We start from the raw sequence: 12,297 nt of genomic DNA, 5'->3' as shown, positions 1-12,297 counted from the left end.
TTGTTTTTTGTTTTTTTTTCTATTTCTGTGAAGCATATAATAGGTATTTTAGCAGGAATTTAATTGAATCTGTAGATAGCCGTGGGCAGTGCTAACATTTTAACAATACTAATTTTTCCAATGAATAGACAATATTTTTCTGCTTTTTGGTGTCCTCTTCAATTTTTTTTTTACTAGTGTTTCACAGTTTTAATCACGGAGATTTTTTTCCACTTTTTTGGGTAATCCCTAAATAGTTAATATAATGTGTGGCTATTGTAAGTGGGGTTACTTTTTTTTTTTACTTCTTTTTTATATTGTTCACTGTTGGCATATAAAAGTGCTCCTGACTTTTGTATATTGCTTTTGTATTCTGCAACTTTACTGAATTTGCAGTGTTTTCTTGTTGAGTCTTCAGGCTTTTCCAAATATAAGATTATATCATCTGCAACCAAGGGTAATTTGACTTTTTCCTTTTCTAATTGCATGCCCTTAACATTGTTCTCTTGTTTGATTATTCTAACTAGAACTTCCAATGCTATGTTGAATAACAGTGGTGACATTGGGAAACCTTGTGATGTTCCAGATCTTAGAGGAAAGGCTTTCAGTTTTTGTCATCAAGTATAATTCTAGCTGTGGATTTCTTATATAAGGCTTTTATTATGTTGAGGATTGTTCTTTCTATCCCTAGTTTTTTTAATGTTTTTATCATGAAAGAATGTTGGATAGTATCAAATGCTTTGTTAGTATCAATTGAAATGGTCTTATGGCTATTATCCTATATTCTGTTTATATAATGTATCAAATTGATTGATTTCATATTTTGAACCATTCTTACATTCCAGGCATAAATTACACTTGACCATCATGAATGATATTTCTGATATACTGTTTAATTTGTTTAGATAGTACTTCATTTAAAATTTTTACATAAATATTAATCAGAGATTTTGGCCTTTAGCATTTTGTTGTTGTTAAGTGTCTTCATCTGGTTTTGGTATCAGGGTAATACTGGCCTCAGTATTACCAAACTCAGTAATACGTTTGGAAATATTCCCTCCTCATCTATTTCTCAGAATAGCCTTAGTAGAGTTGGTATTAGTGCTTCTTTAAGTGTTTGGTAGAATTCAGCATTGAAGCCATCAGGTCTTGGGCTTTCTGCTACTGGGAGGCATTTTAATAGGGCTTTAATCTCATTACTTGACATCAGTTTTGTCAAGTTTTAGATTTTTTCCTTGTTCATCCTTGATAGGTTGTATTTATTTAGGAATTTGTTCATTTCTTTTAGATTTTCCAATTTATTGAAATATAGTTGCTCATAGTAGCCACTAATAATCCTTTGAATTTCTGCAATATCAGTTATAATGCCTTCTTTTTTATTTCTGATTTTATTAGTTCCTTTCTGTTGTTTTGCTGTTGTTGTTAGTCTGTCTAAAGCTTTGCCATTTTTTTTTAACTTTTCAAAACATCAACTATTTTTTATTGGTCTCTCGTATTTTTGTTTCAATTTCATTTTTCTGCTGTTATTTATTTTTTTTTTCTTCTAGTATTTTTAGGTTTGGTTTCCTCTTGCTTTTATAATTTTTTAAGATATATTTTTGGATAGTTCATTTGAAGGTTTTCCTCTTGTTTAATGTAGGCACTTACAACAATAAACTTCCTTCTTAATACTACTGGCTTTGTTGTATTCCATAGGTTTTGGTATGTTGTTATAATTGTTATTTGTTTCTAGAAATTGTTCAATTTTCTTCTTAATTTCTTTTCTTTTCTACTTGTCATTCAGTAGCATACTTTTGATTTTTATATATTTATATGGTTTCCAAAATTCCTCTCGTTTAAAATTAGTAGTTTTATTCCATTGTGGTCAGAGAGTATGCCCAATATTATTTCAATGCTTTTAATGTTTTAGGACTTGTTTGTTACTTGTGGTCTACCCATGAGAATGATCCGCGTGTTGAGGAAAATAAAGTGTATTCCACAGCTATTGCATAAATTTTCTGTAAATATCTATTGTATTCATTTGGTTGATAGTGAAGATGAAGTCTTATTATTCTTTTTTGGTTTTCTTTATGAAAAATCTGTCCAGTGAGGAAAATATGGTGTTGAAATATTTAACTATTATTGTGTTGGAGCCTATCACTCCCTTTAGCTCTAATAATATTTGCTTTATATATCTGAGAATCCAGTGTTGAATGCATATGTATGTAAAATTGCTATATTCTCTTGCTTCATTGACCCTTGTATCATTAGACGATGACCATCTTGGTTTCTTATAGTTTTTGTCTTGCAATATAGCTTGACTGAGATAAGTATAGCAACTCCTGTTTTTTTGTTTGTTTGTTTCCATTGGCATGAAATATCTTTTTTCATCCCTTTATTTGCAGTCTACCTAAGTCTTTATAGTCAAAGTGTGTTTCTTTTTGTTTTCCTTGAGATGGAATCTCACTCTGTCACCCAAGCTGGAGTGCAGTGGTGCGATCTCGGCTCACTGCAAGCTCCACCTCCTGGGTTCCCACCATTCTCCTGCCTTAGCCTCCCGAGTAGCTGGGACTACAGGCGCCCACCACCACGCCTGGCTAATTTTTTTTTTTTTTTTTTGGTATTTTTAGTAGAGACAGGGTTTCACCGTGTTAGCCAGGATGGTCTTGATCTCCTCATCTCGTGATCCACCCACCTTGGCCTCCCAAAGTGCTGGGATTACAGGCTTGAGCCACCACGCCTGGCCCAAAGTGTGTTTCTTTTAGACAGCAAATAAAAGATTCTTGTTCTTTTATCTATTTAGCCAGTCTGTGAATTTTATTGGAGAGTTTAGTTCATTTACATTTCATGTTATGATTGATAAGTATGGACTTACTCTTTCCATTTTCTTCTTTGTTTTCCGATTGTTTTGTGGTCTTCTCTTCCTACTTTTTATTCTTTATGTCTTCCTCTAGTACAGATGATTTTTCTGGTGATATGAGTTGGCTTATTGCTTTTTATTTTTTATGTATCTATTATATGTGTTTTTCGTTTAAAGTTACCATGTGGCTTACAAACACTACCCTACATCCCACTATTTTTACCTGATAACAACACTTTTTACATAAAAAAAATCTAAAAAGAAGCTATAAAAACTCTATACCTTAACTTTGTCCCCCTGCTTTTTAACTTTTTGTTGTTTCTATTTATATCTTATTGTATTGACTGTGCCTTGAAAAGTTGTAGTTATTTTATTTTTTACTGGTTTATTCTTTAGTCTTTCTACTTAGGATAAGACATGTTTATACACTACAGTTCCAGTGTTATAATGTTCTGTATTTTTTGTAGTTGCTATTACCAGGGAGTTATGTACCTTCAGGTAATTGCTTATTGCTCATTAATATTCTGGTTTTCTGATTGAAGTACTCCCTTTAGAATTTCTTGTAATACCGATCTGATATTAATAAAATCCCTCAGCTTTTCTTTGTTGAGGAAAGTATTTCTCTTCCATGTTTAAAAAACATTTTCACCAGATATACTATTCTATGGTAACAGATTTTTATTCCTTCACCACTTTAAATATGTTGTGGCTTTCTCTCCAGGCATGTAAAGTTTCCACTGAAAAGTCTACTGTCCAACTTACTGGAGCTCCATTGTATGCTATTTGTTTATTTTCTTTTGGTGCATTTAGAACTCTTTCCTTATCCTTAACATTTAGGAATTTAATTAACAGGTTTGAGGTACTCTTCTTTTGATTAATTCTGTTTGGTGTTCTATAACCTTCTTACACTTTAATATTAACATCTTTTTCTAGATTTGGCAAGTTTTGTGTTATTATCCCTTTGAATAAGTTTTCTACCCCTATGTTTATCACTACTCCCTTTTAAGAACAATAACTTTTAGATTTGCCTTTTTGTGGTTGTTTTCTAGATCTTGTAGGTGTACTTCATTGTTTTTTATTCTTTTTGCTTTTGTCTCCTTTTACTATGTATTTTTAAATAGCTTGCTTTCAAGCTTCCTAATTCTTTCTTCTGTTTGATCAATTCTGCTATTAAAGGACTCATGCATTCTTCTGTATGCCATTGCATCTTATAGCTCAAGTATTGCTGCTTCTTTCTTTCTTTTTAATTATTATGATTTATTTGTTAAATTTATCTGATGGGATTCTGAATACCGTCTTTGTGTTACTTTGAATTTCCTTAGTTTCCTCAACACCACTATTTTCAATATTCTGTACATATTTTTTTCTTATATCCAGGATTGATCCCTGGTGCCTTATTTGGTGCATTGGGTGAGGGCATGTTTTTCTGAATGGTATTGATGCTAGTAAATTTTTCTTCAGTGTCTGAGCATTGTGGAGTTAGGTATTTATTGTAGTATTCACTGTATGGGCTTATTTGTAGTTATTCTTCTTGGAAATGGTTTCCAGATATTTGAAAGGACTTGAGTGCTGTAATTTAAGCTGAATCTACTTTAGGGGTCACTCCAATCCCAGTAATGCTGTGGTTCTTGCAGACTCATAGAAGTACCACCTTGATGGTCTTGGACAAGATTGGGAAGAATTATCTGAATTACCGGAGCATGACTCTTGTTCTCTTTCCTTACTTTCTCCAAAACAGAGTCTCTCTCTTTCTATTCTGAGCCTTCTGAAGCTACTGTTGAAGTGACACAAGCAGTCATGTAGCCTCCTCTGCTATAACTGTGCTGGGTGAGACCTGAAGCCTGCACAGCACTGGGTCTCACCCATGGCCTACTGTAACCACTACCTGGCTACTGCTTATGTTTGCTCAAGGCTCAGTGGTTCTGCAATTAGCAGGTGGCAAAGCCAGAATGGGCTCTGTACTTCTCATTAGGGTGGCAGGAATTTCTAGGTCCCTGGTAGGTCCAGAGGTGCTGGGAGTCGGAGACTAGAGTAAAAACCTTATAATTCTCCCTAATGTTCTATTATATTGTAGCTGAGTTGGCACTCAACTACAACATGAAGTCCTTTCCACTCTTCCTTCTCCTTTCCAAAGGCAGAGGAGAACCACACTACAGTCACTGTCACCCCAGGCCATAAGGAGTACTGCCAGATTATCACTGAGGTTTTCTTAGGGCCCAAGGTCTCTTAAGTCAGATTGTCATAAATGCTGCCTGGCTTGGGACTCACCCTTCATTTAGTGAGCTTCTGGTCCAGTGTAAGTCCAGAAATGCTTTCCAAGAATTAGGTTATGGAATTTGGAACCCCAAGAGCTTGCTTGGTGCTCTAGCCCCCTGTAGTTGTGCTGGTACCTAAGAGGCAAAACAAAGTCCCTTTTACTTTTACCTTTGCTTTCCACAAGCAGAAAGAGTTTTGCTACTGGTGGTAATCTGCTGAGCCTCACATGAAGCCACCAAGTATCAGAGGCTTACCAAAGACTTTTAACATAGTACATGGGTATCACTGTGAGTTATTCAGAGCCTAAGAGCTCTTCAGTTAATGAGAGATAATGCTGGGTCTTTTCCTTCAAAGTAGCAGGTTCCCTTTGGCTCAGGGTATATCTAGAAATGTTGTCTGCAAGCTAGAGACTAGAACAGAGGCCTAATGAATCCAATCAGTGCCCGATTTTGCTGTGGCTGAGCTGGTATCTTAAATGCAAAACAAAGTCCTTCCAACTCTTCCCTCTCCTCTCCTCAAGTGGAAAAAAGGGCTTGCTTTTGGAGCCATGAGCTGTACGGCCTGAGGTTAGGGGAAAGGTGATTCCAACACTCCCTTGGTTGATTCAGCTATTGTGTCAGTATGTTGTATGTCCCCCAGTCTGTCTCTGGGCCTAGTACAGCACTAGGACTCACAGAATGGTTGCAATTTTTATGGCCCAAACTGTTTTTTAAGTTTACTTGCAAATAAACAGTGCTGTAGTCCTAGGTGGTGTGGTTTTCAGGCATTCAAGTTCAGACTGCTGGAACTGGCAATTCCCATCTGCTAGGGCTGGTTTAAATGCTCCCTCCATTAGCTGAGTTTGGTCTGGTTTTTCTTTCTGCTCTGACAGAACAGCACTGAGTTCAATGTCTCATATGTTGTGTTCTCTCTCCCCCAGTGCCCAGAGATGCTCTCCACACCACACCACTGCTGCCACAGAGTGAAGAAGAGGTGGCATTCATGATTAGGGACTTTTTTAAAAAATTTCTTCAGTTCTTCTTTCAGCAATATAAAACTAAAACCAGGTATCATGAGTAGTCACCTTTAGGTTCTCATGAAGGCGTTTATTAGGTATAGATACTTGTTAACTTAGTGTCCTTGAAGAAGGAAAAGTTAGTGAAGCCTTATATTCCATCATCTTATTTCACTTCCTAGCAGGTCTCTTTTGGTTACCTTTTACATAGAATATTATTTTTTCTATTTTTCATTTTCAATATATTTGTGGCTTTGTTTCTAAAATTTGTTTCTGTAGACAGTATATTATTGGATCTTCCCCTTTTATCAATTCCCCTAGTCTCTGTCTTCTAATATTTGAATTTATTCAATTTTCAGTTAAAATAAGGTGAAAGGAAGAGATTTATGGCATTTTTCTATATGATTTTTAAGTGTTTTCCATATTTTTTGCCCTCAATTCATCAAATGACACTTTTTTGTGTGTTTGATGTTTGATTGATGTTTCTTTCTAGTGTGTCTTTTTTAAAAATTTTTTCCTCCTCATCTTGTTTTCTCTGTATTTTTAGTTGTTTTCTTGGTGAAGATTACTACTGACATGTTAAATTTACAGTAAACTAATTTGAATTTATACCCATTTATATTAAACTGTATACCAACACTTTAATATAGTTTGCTTTCTTCTAGTTTACATTATTGATATCACAAATTTCAACTTTATATATTGCATGGTTATTATTATACATGTATAGTTATTGCTTGTTGAATTTTTTTAGTATATAGAAAAAAAGAGAAACGACATGACAAAGATACTTATTTCAATAGTTACCTAGGTAGTACTTTTACTGGATGTATTTGTTCGTTCACACACTACTATAAAGAAACTGCCTGAGACTGGGTAATTTATAAGCAAAGAAGGTATAATTGACTCACTGTTCCACACGGCTATGAGGCCTCAGGAAAGTTACAATTGTGGCAGAAGGGGAAACAGGCATGTATTATATGGCGGCAGGTGAGAGAGAGCAAACAAAAGCAGGGAAAACTGTCTTAGAAAACCATCAGATCTTGTGAGAACTCACAATTATGAGAACAGCATGGGGGAAATCACCCCCATGATCCAATCACTTCCCAAATGGTCCCTTCTTTGACATGTGGGGATTATGAAGATTACAATGCAAGAAGAGTTTTGGGAGGGTACACAGGGCCAAACCATATTATTTTACATCTGGCCCTTCACAAATCACAAATTCTCACATTCCAAAATACACTTATGCCTTCCCCTCAGTTTCCTGAAGTCTAATCTTTGGACTGTGGAATTTTGGGTTAATGCTGGAATGAGTTAAGACAAGACAAGTCTCTGCCACCAAGGAGCTTATAAAATAAAAAGAGAGTTAGTTACTTCCAAGATACAATGAGGGTATAGACATTGGAAAAATGTTCCCATTCCAAATAGGAGTTATTGGCCAAAACAAAGGGGCTACAGGCCCCATACAAGTCTGAAACCAAGTGGGACAGACATTAAATCTTAAAGCTCCAAAATAATTTCCTTTGACTCCATGTCTCACACCCAGAGAACACTGATGCAAAAGGTGGGCTACTAAGGCCTTGGACAGCTCTGCCCTTGTAGCTTTGCAGAATACAGCTTTCTGCCCTGACTGCTTTCATGGCTGGTATTGAGTGTCTGTGGCTTTTCCAGGTACACAGTGCAAGCTGTCAGTGGTTCTACCATTCTGGAGTCTGGAGGGCAGTGGCCCTCTTCTCACAGATCCACTAGGCCCCAGTGGGAACAGTGTGTGGAAGCTACAACCCCACATTTTCCCTTTGCACTGCCCTAGCAGAGGTTCCCCATGAGGGACTTGCCCATGAAGCAGACTTCTGCCTGGTCATTCAGGCCTTTTCATACATCTTCTGATATCTAGCTAGGTATTCCCAAACCTCAATTCTTGACTTCTGTGCATCTGCAGACCCAATGCCATGTGGAAGCCACTAAGGCTTGAGGCTTGCACCCTCTGAAGCAATGGCCTAAGCTGTACCTTGGCCCCTTTTAGCCAGGACTGGAGCTGGAATAGCTGGGACACAGGGCACCAAGTCCCAAGGCTGCACGGAGCAGGGACGCCTGGGCCTGGGCCATATAACCATTTTTCCCTCCTAGGCCACTGGGCCACTGATTACAGAGGCTGTTGCCAAGATCTCTGACATGACCTGGAGACATTTTTCCCATTGCCTTGGTGATTAACATTTGGCTACTTGTTACTTATGCAAACTTCTGCAGCAGACTTGAATTTCTCTCCAGAAAATGGGGTTTTCTTTTCTATTGCATCATCAGGCTGCAAATTTTCCAAACTCTTATGCTCCGCTTCCCTTTTAAATATAAATTCCAATTTCAAATCATTTCTCTGAAGTTCAAAGTTCCACAGATTTCTAGGGTAGGGGCAAAATGCCACTAGTCTCTTTGATAAAGTGTAGCAAAAGTGACCCTCAGTCCATTGTTCAACAAGTTCCCCATCTCCATCTGAGACCACCTCAGCCTGGACTTCATTGTCCATAGTACTATTAGCATTTTGATTAAAACCATTCAACAAGTCTCTAGGAAGTTCCAAACTTCCCCACATCTTCTTGTCATCTTCTCAGCTCTCTAAACTATTTCAACTTCTGCCTGTTTCCCAGTTCCATAGTTGCTTCCACACTTTTGGGTATCCTTATAGCAGTACCCCACTCTCTGTGGTACCGATTTCCTGAATTACTTCATTCTCACACTGCTATGATACTACCCAAGACTGGGTAATTTATACACAAAGGAGGTTTAATTAACTCACAGTTTTGTATGGCTGTGGAGGCCTCAGGAAACTTATAATTATGGCAGAAGGGAAAGCAATCACGTTGTACATGGCATCAGGTGAGATAAAGTGAGCAAGAGCAGGGAAAACTGCCTTATAAAAGCATCAGATCTTGTGAGAAGTCAGTGACTATCAGGAAAACAGCATGAAGTAAACAGGCCCCCATGAACCAATCATCTCCCACCAGATGCCTCCCCTGACATTGGGAATTACAAATCAATATTTATTTGGGTGAAGACAGAAAGGAAACCCACATTACTAGTTATAGTAATGCATGAGTCTATCTTAACAGACTAGAATGAGAGATTGTCCCGCTGGCTTTAAAGAAGTTATCTGCTGTGTTGCTGAAAGGTCTGTGAACACCTGTAAGAGCTGACAGCAGCCCTCAGCTCACGTTCAATGAGAAAACAGGAATCTCAGTACTACAACCCAATGAAATTGAATACTTTCACTAATTTGAAGGAGCTTAGTAGAGGGCCACAAGTACAAGAAACACAGCCTAACTAACACACCATAATTACAACCTTGTGAGACCTTGAGCAGAGGACTCAGCTAAGCAATTTCACCATTCCTGATCCAAGGAAACAGTGGGTTAATAAATGCAATGTTTTAACTAAGTTTGTGGTAATTTATTAGGTTGCAACAAAAAAAACTGATATAATGTCCTCTTTGAAATTTTTAATATTTATGTTTATTTATACATGTATAATTTACAGAACACTTAATATAATTTATAATATATATGCCCTTTTCCTTTTATAACAGTCTATGTTTTATTTGTTTGCTTTATTTTCTTTTCTGTTTTCTGTCACTCCTCTTTATCAATCTACATTAACCTCACTCCGAAGGTGAAATTCTAATTCGTACTTTTTAATAACTGTATAATATTAACAATATAAATATAACATTTTCATTGTTTATCCATTTAGTTTTTTCATCTGTAAAATTCTCATTTATATAATTTGTTCATTGTTCTATTCTATAAAATGTTCCTAGTAAATCTCTAACAACTATTTTTAATGAATAAGACACATTTTCTATCAACATTATAAGTATATCCTTCAGAATCCAAAGATTTTTTATTAACATTATGGTAACATTTTATGTACAACAGTTTTAATTTTTTTGTATACTCAAATATATCTGATTTTGATTTTTTAAATATTTTTGAAGGTTCTGAATTCTAGTATTGATCAAAAAATCACCCCAGCATCTCTGCTAGATTGTAAATATGTATTAATTATTAGTAATAATATTTTGATACACATTCAATCTAGAATGTATTTGAATATTATTTATCTACTAGAAGCTTCACTACAATGCTAAATGATGCTGACAAGCTTTGCATCTGTGCTAGTACTCATGTTATAATTAAATACTTTAACTTCTGTTCTTATTTTGCTTAGAATTGTTAGAAATGGCTATTGTATTATTTCATACAACTTTAAACAATATTGATGAAATATTATGTGTGTGTATGCATGTGTGTGTGTGTATATATAGTTATGCATTAATTAGGGACATGAATGTGTTCTGAGAAATGCATCACTAGGCAATTTTGTTGTGCATACATCATAAAGTGTACTTACACAAACCTAGTTGGTATACCCTACTATACATGGGGACTATATGTAATAGCATATTTCTCCTAAGCTACAAACCTTTAGAGAACGTTAGTGTACTCAATACTGTAGGAAATTATAGCAAAATGGTCAGAATTTGTGTATGTAAACATCTAAACAATAAAATGTACAGTAAAATATTATGTAAAGGATAAAATATGGTATACCTATATAGGGCAAGTGCCATGAATGTAGCTTTCAGGATTGAAATTTGCTCTGTGTGAGTCAGTGAGTGAGTGGTAAGTGAATGTAAAGGCCTAGGATATTACCTTACACTCTTGTAAACACTATAAACACTGTACACTTAGGCTGCAGTAAATTTATAAAACAATTTTTTCTTTTACATAACTAATTTCAGTTTATTAAAACTTTCTTTATAAAATGTTTACTTTTTTAAATTTTGGATTCTTTTTGACTGTACACTCATGAACTGCATAATGAAAGTCAGGCAACAATAGACTGCATATATGGTAGGTGGGTGCCATAATATTATGATTTTCTAATGTCGTAATTTTGAACAACCCATCTATCCTCAGAGGAGGGAAGGGGAGGCTTTCTTGATCTTAGTAAATTTTTAGCTTAATATACTGCGGGAGTCTATTTCGTGCATTTTATATATAATTTTTCTACATTCATGAATAAGAGAATCTTCAAGTTTTTAAATTATGTCAATGTTTTATTATTAATGTTATTTTTGCTTCATACTACTTTATTTTTTGATAGCTTGCCATAAATTTTTTAATAATATTTGAATTATTTTCTTTGTAAATTTTAGATAGAAGTGTATGTGGAATATATCTTACCTTGATGTATTACTTAATGGCAGATACTCAAATTTTTTAACAATTTATTTTATTATAATGTATCTAAATAAGTGTTTTACATCTCCAAGGACAATTTTGAAAGGTTACATTTTGATAAAAAGTAGCCTGTTTTCTCTATATTTTTGATTTACTTGTACATAGTAGCATATGGTATTTTCTTATTATTTTCATCTTTTCATGTAAATGTGTTGTTGCTCGTTTTTGGTGTTTACTTACATGTTTAGCTCTTATATCATGTTAATCAGGCTCATAATGGGTTCATTATATTTTTCAATGAATCAATTAGAGTGTGTTTTATAACAATAAAATACTAGAAAATAGTAATTCAAGTTGTCAGTGCTGCCAAATTAGCTCTAATATATAATAACTTGGAATATCATTAGGTGAAAAATCAAATTTAACTTTTAATTGTTTGATTAGTGTCTGCATATTGATATGATATCAGAAAAAAAATGCTATTAATCAAAATGCCTGAACCCATGTTTTGAACCACATAGTTTTCCTGAGAATCTCTTAATTCAAAGTGTCTTTTTTCACTTTGGAATTTGTTTCTCTATTTCACATTAGTACTGTATTAGTTAATTTTCACATTGCTGATAAAGACATATCTGAGACTTGGAAGAAAAAGAGGTTTAATTGGACTTACAGTTCCACATGGCTGGGGAGGCCTCAGAATCATGGTAGAAGGCAAAAGGCACTTCTTACATCACGGCAGCAAGAGAAAATGAGGAAAAAGCAAAAGTGGAAACCCCTGATAAATCCATCAGATCTCATGAGCCTTATTCCCTATCATGAAAATAGCATGGAAAAAAAACAGAACCCATGATTCAATTATCTCCCCCTGGGTCCCTCCCACATCACGTGGGGATTCTGGGAGATACAATTCAAGATCAGATTTGAATGGCAACACAGACAAACCATGTTATTCTGCCCTGACCACTCCAAATCTCATGTCCTCACATTTCAAA

This window comes from Piliocolobus tephrosceles, chromosome 12 (genome assembly GCF_002776525.5).
Source record: "Piliocolobus tephrosceles isolate RC106 chromosome 12, ASM277652v3, whole genome shotgun sequence".
Classification (NCBI taxonomy): domain Eukaryota; kingdom Metazoa; phylum Chordata; class Mammalia; order Primates; family Cercopithecidae; genus Piliocolobus; species Piliocolobus tephrosceles.
This window is presented reverse-complemented; position numbering follows the sequence as displayed.